At 38.7% G+C, this 8,166-nt stretch overlaps 1 protein-coding gene across 1 annotated transcript in view; it reads left to right on the forward strand.

Moving 5' to 3' along the window:
- The first annotated feature begins 700 nt into the window (after window positions 1–700).
- Window positions 701–8,166, forward strand: part of ctbp2a (C-terminal binding protein 2a) — a 31,878-nt gene continuing 24,412 nt past the window's right edge. Inside the window, exons 1-3 of the mRNA XM_027011906.2 lie at window positions 701–1,092; window positions 3,587–3,688; window positions 5,489–5,527. The gene's annotated coding sequence lies outside the window, so the exon portion shown is untranslated. The remainder of the gene's footprint in view (window positions 1,093–3,586; window positions 3,689–5,488; window positions 5,528–8,166) is intronic.

The raw sequence follows: 8,166 nt of genomic DNA on the forward strand, positions 1-8,166 counted from the left end.
CTGGAGTCCTGGAGTCCTCATATTTAGCATTTTGCCTTCTCAGTATAACTCGCATTAAGCTATTCTTAAAAAATAATAATAATAATAATTAAAAAAAAAATCGACACATTATATGAAAGTTCGTGCTTCTAAACAGGTTCTGTGTTACCTGTCTAAACTCATGTATTACCTATCTAAGCTCAAGTGTTATTTACTGTACATTTGTAAGATGATGGAATTAATGCTTTGAAGGCTGACAATACTATCTATCCCCGAGTGGTCATTAAATGGTTTGTTGAACATTAAATTCGTGTCATTTTCTCAAACGGCATTTCGCCCTTAGGCAACAAACCTTAACCAAACTGAAGACAATATACACCGCAGGATTCAGAGGAGTCACCGATATTTCATCACCATCCACAAACGACATGGAATTCATCATGAGATAAATTACACAAGCCTCTCGAACTCTAAAGGACAACATTTAGACAAAACCGCTCTTTCAGCGGCAGCTTTCTGATAACCGATAAGGAATAACGTGAATAAAATAGATCATATTTAAGACGAGCATTCCTTCACGCAAACTTGCGAAAAACAGCCAAGAGCAGTCGGATGTATTGTCAGGCTGACGGAGAGGCTGGGGTAGGCGCCAGGCAAGCTGCCTAGCCCTCCGTGGTCGGCAGTGACCACCCAGCTGGAGGTTGGCGGAGGGACCGCAGCCAAATGGAATCTTTAACTCCGCCTCTTTCAAAACCATAAAGAGAAAAAAAAAAACCATCAGAAACATTTACCTCGATCCCCGAAACTGGAGATCAAGAAATACTCCGAATTATAGCCTCGCAACGAGGTGTATCAAAACTACTGGCTACTAAAGCTGACTAGAGCAAAAAAAAAAAAAAAAAAAAAAGCAGATAAATCTTAGTCATACAGTCCGTGTGGGGCAATTATCATCCCATGTTTTTCGTACCCAGTGGAAGTTTTAGGATAATTCCCCAGGTTAGTGTAACCTAGAAGACAGAAGGCGCTTTCGCAGTAGGCGGACTATTATTAAGGTATATATTCGAACCTATTCGAAGCCGTCGTCTGGCCAGTGAGAAGGCATCACTGAGTAAGGTAAGATCAACTTGGCGTTTGTAGTAGCCTACTCGTTTAAACTACAGTGACGGAATAGCGGCTGGTGCAGCGAAGTATGCCCATTCTTGTGTAGTCTACTCTGCGCCATGGAGGCAAGGAGATCGGGAGCTATACGGGGTTCGGGGTCATCTAGGCTCTTTGCGTATCTGTGTCAAATAAATTCACACATCTATATGTAAACCAACAGTTTCGATGATCAAGTCGGTGAGTCTGAAAAAAGAAATTATTAAGTGGAAACGTATGACGATTGTCCAGTTAAACGCCAAAGCCGCAAAGCCGACAGGTTAAATTTGGCTAAGAGTGATGCAGAGCCCCGAGGCGCTAGTGGCGCGCCGTGATTCCTAAAGCCGTTTGTGACAACACAACTTTTGGTGCACTAACTATATACATTTGGTGTTTGATAACGTTCACTTTTTTGAAGAATGAGTTTTACAGAACCTCAAAAAAAAAAAAAAAAAAAAAAATAAAAATAAAAATATATATATATATATATATATATATATATATATATATATATATATATATATATATATATAAAAGAATTTGCAGGTAAATCACTTCTTATTGTAGCACAAAGCATGGAGGAGTTTTTTCAAGTGTTGTAGGCCTGTTGTGTGGGTGGAAGCACGTTCCTACAAAGGAAGCGTGTAGAAATGTTCTGTTCATTCACCTGCTGTTTTAATAATAATAAAATGCCTACACACAGAGGGATTTTTGCATCCTTTTGCATTTTTTTTTTCTGTAAAGAGTGCTCAGGTTTTTAGTACATAATGGACAAATTTAATTGTTTTTAAAGATTCATTTGTCAAATAACCAGGAGTAATTACCATGGCACTTCTGAAGAATATAGTGAAAAGGGGGGAAGCAGCCTCTGTTGAATATACTAAATCGGCACTTGTGCATTCAGTTAAACAGGTTAATTTTTGAACTTAAATGTGATTATATTACCCAGAATTGTGGAAAGAACGCCCATATATAACATACTATTAAAGATTACAATTAATGTGGAACTAATGTCTACAATTCAGTGTAGCTCATTGGAAAACAGCATAGATTAGATTCACACAGCACAGAGAGTATCCTGTTCCTTGAATGTTAGGTATGTGTACTGTTCTAAGCCATTATGTGTCCACTGTAGCATGTTAAAGGGGAATTATAGGTAACCTGGATTCTGATCACCTAACCCCCCATCCCAGTCTCGTATTTGAATCACACACTGAATCCCAGCAGCTTTGCAGACAAATGGGGATGGAAGTGAATTATCATTCAGACAGGAAAATTCAAACAACCACCTATTTATGATTTATTACTACTTTCATCATTTATGACTTCTAAAAACATTTATGATATCAAACTCTCAGACTCTAATTTGAAGACTTTTTAAAATGCATTGCTTTGTTCAAGTGTATGTCTCTGTGTGCTTTTTTAAGACTGCCCACCCATGTAATGTATATCCCTGTTATAGGTGTAATTGCTTGAATTGTTCAGCAGTGCATACTGGGTTGGTTTTTCCAAACCCCATTATGTGGTAGTGATTATGACCTTGAACAATCTCTCCAACATAATATAATGATAATTATACTGCAGAGGATTATGGGAAGTGCCACCCTATCTAGTTACACTTTACAAGGTAGTTTAACTATTCTGGTGACTAACAAATTCAAACCACATGACATTTCCATAAACACTTCTTCTATGTACATTTTTCATTTACAGTCCTATTTCAGAATGTGGGTCTGGCTATATAATGTCCCAGGCTGGGTGTCTCCTCACCTTTCATGGGTGACATTGAAAGTACAGACATAAAGTGCATTAAATGAGGAATGTGTGTGTGTGTGTGTGTGTGTGTGTGTGTGTGTGTGTGTGTGTGTGTATGTTCTGTGATGTGCTTCATGTATAGTAGAATGCAGGTAAGTGAGCAGAGCAGACTTTCATCAGTTTTAAGGCTGCAGCGTTTATTTGGCACTGGCGCTGGATTCCAGTAGTGTAACTCGCTGAACCCTGTTCTGTTCTTAAAGTTCAAACGCCCCTTTATCTCTGTACTCTGCATGCACTCAAATATTTCTGCAGTGATGTTTTTTTTTTAAATTAGCATGAGTTTCAGCAGACTGTGGATTTTACAGGATCTTGACTTATACTGCAATTATGAGCATTGGTAATTTGTCTAATTTCTAATAACATACTTAGTGCATGTCCTCTTCTGTATTCTCTAGTGTAATATGCTGAGGTCTTTTCAAAGACAAGAGTTAGGAATTCAAAGTGAAATATTGCCCAATGGAGAGATAATTGGTATGAAATTACAACTTGGCAACTGGCCCAAAAAGGAAACATTCAGCCCCAGTGCCATTCATAACCCTGTGAAAATGTTTGAAAATCGAATCTGATTTTCATCACTGAGCTTGGAATGTAAGGAGTCTGGAGTTATTCAGTTGAAATATCTCTCTGATAATCTCTCTCTCTTACATATACACAGACACACATGCACACACACAGAGGAGAAGAGGAAATGAGAGCCAACAGACCACTCTGTGTAAGGGACAGATGGACATGCTTGGTGTCATGTTGGCCCTGTTCAGTAAGTAGGCAATGTGAAACACTGAGTGAACCGCAGGAGGTGCAGGATAAAGCCACATGTTGTCTGAACCTCATGATAAGGCTATCATTATGTCCTGATCTTTCATCCCTGCTGCCAGTCTCTTAGAGCTTGTGTCTAAGATGATGGTTTTCATTACACTTGGAACAAGTGTGAACTCAGTCACACTCCTGTTAAGTATTGCTGAGGTGCACAATCCCTACCACTGGGATGTAGGTTTGAATCCAAGTTGTCACCCCCACCCCGGGATGATTGGATAACTGCGTCCTAAACAGAAGTGTTAGGTGTTCATCTCTAGATGCGTGGAGAAGTACTTGAAAAGATCCAGAATCAAGTTTAATGCACAGTGAAGGAGCGCTGTGAGTGTGTGTGTTGTGTAAGGATCCCACTGGCCTGATATGTCTTCTGCTAAAAGGGAGCTCCAGAATATTGAGACGTAAAACATAGAAAATTGGGGGGGGGGGAGCTACAAATGGAGCAAGGTTTTTTAAACAATTTATGCTACCACATCATTATGCAGATGGTTGAGTTTATATCATAAATACTCAGCTCTGATCCTGAAACTCTGATCCAGAGTTTAGTTCTAGCCTAATCCAGTTGATCAAGTTTTGAATGGTGCAGTCTGTTGGATTGGAACTTAACTTTGCAGGGCACGAATCCTACATGTCTGGAGTTTGGAATCTCTGGTTTATAGTGTGTGCACAATTATTAGGCAAGTTGTTTTTTTGCGGATTCATTTTATTATTGAACAACTACAGTGCTCTTGGCCAATCCAAAATGTTGATAAACCTCAAACCTGAATATTTAAGAATGTGAAATTGAGGTTTTAGCTTTCTTAAGAGAATTATCTATGTGTGCATAATTATTGGGCAACTATTACTGTGCAGAATTGTTATGCAACTAAATGAAAAACAGAAATTTTCCCCACCTCACTTGTTTATTTTGATGTTAAAGTGAGAATAATAAACAACTTGCAGTTATTGTTGCAATTGTGGAATATGACAACAGTGGAGCATAATGTGTTCTTGGATGCTTCATGTTTGAGTCTTCTCAAAACTTTGGCAGTTAATTTGTGTGTTTTTTTCTCAACATATTTCTTGCGACCCTGTTGACTATTTGCAACAAAATGTTTGTTGGTTCTGTAATCACACCCCAATATCTTAGGAATTTTAAGAGTGCTGCATCCCTCTGAAAGACTTTTTACAATTTTTGACTTTTCAGAGTCAGTTAAATCTCTTTTTTGGCCCATTTTGCCTGAGGTAAAGAAGCTGCCTAATACTTATGCACACCTTGATACAGCGTGTTGATCTCCTTAGGCCACACCCTTCCTCATTACACAAATAGACATCACCTGATATGCTTAAATCCAATAAGCATTCAAGGGTATAGAGCTCGGAATTGGAAAATATGCATAAAAATGATAATATGGTCAAAATACTCTGTTGCCTAATAATTGTGCACAGTGTAGATATTGAAAAGCCAAGCTGAGTTCAAAATGTCACCAGGAGGTTACAGAGAAAAGAAAACAGCAGCTAGAGAAAGGAGTATTGGGTGGGCTTGTTTAGTCTTGGTTTAGGGTTTGAAGGTAGACCTGCTCTCATTTAGACTCTTAAATTATGTAACAGCAAATATTTCCCAGAAGGTCATACTGATGTTGTGCAGCATTTATAATAAACACACTTTTAACACATTATTATCCTGCATGTACATGCAATATAAGAATATAAGTGTGTGGAGGAACCCTGTGTTACATGTTTCAAGCTTTCTTTCTTTTTTTTTTAGATTTTGAGACTACTTTTCCCTGCAACGTTAAAGCAAAAGGTCAGTTTTTGTGAAGTAATCACCTCATTAATATGTATTAGTCTCACAGAAACAGTGGTATTTTCCAAGCTTCTCTCCGTTGCTGTGAAAGGTGAATTAGTCACTCTCGGCCTCCAGACTGGGAGGTGTCTGAGCTACTGAGCTGGGCGGGGCTCACTGACATTTGTGTCTCTTCCCTTGACATATTGAAGAAGGTGGGAGAGCCCGCCACAGGTTTTTATTGCCAGTGGCATTTCTGAGGTCCCAGGATAAAGCCCGTTGTAAGATTTATGCATGCAGTGATTTTCCCCAGCAGACTGTGAGCTCTGACACAGAAAAGGATCTGCATATTTAACATAGCAAAGAAATGCTGAGCTCTTTCAAAATGTCAAGCACCTAAAAACATGATCTGTAGCAACAAAACTGTTTAAGAATCCACAGTCATTTGGGGAATATGTGTGACATAGTGTATCATTTGAAGAATATTGAACTACGCCACTCCTTTTCATGAAAGCTGTATAATAATAAACTCCTAACAAAGTAGCAAGGCTGAGTGTGGCAGCAAAGGCCTTTAGCCCCAGGAAGTGCGCACTCAAACATCTCATTCACAGAATATCTCTCGTACACACACAGTCACAGGTGCAGGCAAATCAAAGTAGCAGGTTGGTGAATGAGGCAGCTGAAATTCACACACTGCTGCAGAGAGCACTTTAAAACACAGAGATAGCTTTGAAGTGGATACAGGTGATCTCTTTGTGTTGTGTCCTGTGAAAAGCTGTTGCGCCCGCCCCCGCTTTGGAATATACAAACAACACTAATAGCATTTGTATTCTAAGATATAATCTCAAAATATCATCACTTAGCATCACCTTAATACTTGCAACAGTTTCTAGTAGTTCAATAACATTTGTGTAGACAGACAATAAGACTTTAATGAGCATATCCTTTATTTGATGTCATTGATATTTATTGTCTCTCTGGGCTAAAGGGAGTTTTTGTTAAAGTTTATTTAAAAACAGATGTATTAATACTTATTGTCTCTCAGTCTGGGCTAATGTGAAATTGTATTAAAATGTATTTTAAAACAGGTGTATTAATACTTATTGTCTCTTAGTTTGGATTGATGTGAAAAAAAAGATATTTTATTAAAGTTTATTTAAAAACAGCTTTTGCTGAAGAGTAAAAGATGAGTGTGTGCTCCTTTGGTGTGTTTGTGTATATCTGTCTGCTAGGGTGAGTGTGTGCTCTTTCCTTGATTTCCTTCACATCTGATGCCAGTTTGGATTCTCATGGCACAGTTCCTGACAGACGGGCATATGTTTTCCCAAAAAAAAGGATTAGGTAGATTAGATTAGTGTTAGTGTTAGATTGGAGCATCCTGGGCAGGACTAAGAGCTCCGGGCTGGGTTGTCCCAGGCTGAGTGCCCTGGGTTATGGTGTCCAGGGCTGGGAGTCCTGAGCTGCAAATTAGTGTGTTATCAAGTTGAGAATAGGAGCAGAGTTAGAGAGTTTGGATGTCTCACACACTGCCTTCTGTGTTACATGCACGGCTGAATGTATGTGTCTATCTATGTTTCATTACGTTCTTTCATGGTTGTCTTTTAGTGCGTTGTGTTTTATTCCATAACATTAGTTTATCAAAGGCCCAGCATATACTTGCATTTGTTTGTGTGTGTGTGTGCTTTTCCTGCTCTCATGTAACATGTACACTCCTTGTCTAGTTACTGGGTGTTTTCAGAGCACTTCAGCAGGGCTCTGAGATGTTCCAGGCTCCCTAAGATGTACAGGAGCAAGGCTGTGATAGAGCACAGCACTGCATACCACTCCACCCCCTGGTATAATTTACATATGAATCGTATAAAGTGAACATGTCTTAGTTCGTTGCGAGTTCATTGCTGATAATTGGTGGACAAGTGTTTTGGCTGCTGAGGTTGAGTGCAGCTCAGTGTGCAGTTGTGCAGTGAGTAAATGGTGCTATCAGTGAAAACAAAGCAGTCAGAAAGGCCAAAAATAATGGAGGCTCATGAGCTCTTAGTTTGCAGTTTTTTACAGTCATTCTCAGACTCGTCTCAATACCGTGTCCGCTTCTTCAGAACTCTTAACTCAGTGTGCTTTTTAAACACCTCAGCACATCTGGTAACCTTTGGTGCAAAATGCCCTTCAACTACCAAAATACTTCATATTTTATCCAAAAGTGATTTAGGCTGCCATAACTATAACATATCCTTTCTCCCACAAGAGTGCTTTGTTAGTAAAATACAATGAACTTCAAAATGCAAACAACTTGTAACACTGGAAAATACACATACTATGTGTTTCCCTTTCCTCTATTTCAGAAACCCAGAATAACTATATTTACTGTATAATGTGAAAACAATATATGATAAAAAAAAAATCATAAAAGCCACAGTATACTTTGGGGATTTTGCAGTATTTTGCCATTTGTTCTCACAGTGAAATATACTGTAGTTGAGAAAAGAATCATATCAAAATCAATAACAAATACAGTACTGTAACTCTAAATCAATATTTTCACTATATACAGTAATTCACACATACTTTTCTTCCTATCAGCATCAGAACCTACTGTTGGCCTGGTCCATCCATCCTGCCCCTCAGCTGATCATAGATTTTCATCAACACGGTAACAGGGCACAAAC

This window comes from Electrophorus electricus, chromosome 13 (assembly GCF_013358815.1).
Source record: "Electrophorus electricus isolate fEleEle1 chromosome 13, fEleEle1.pri, whole genome shotgun sequence".
NCBI lineage: Eukaryota > Metazoa > Chordata > Actinopteri > Gymnotiformes > Gymnotidae > Electrophorus > Electrophorus electricus.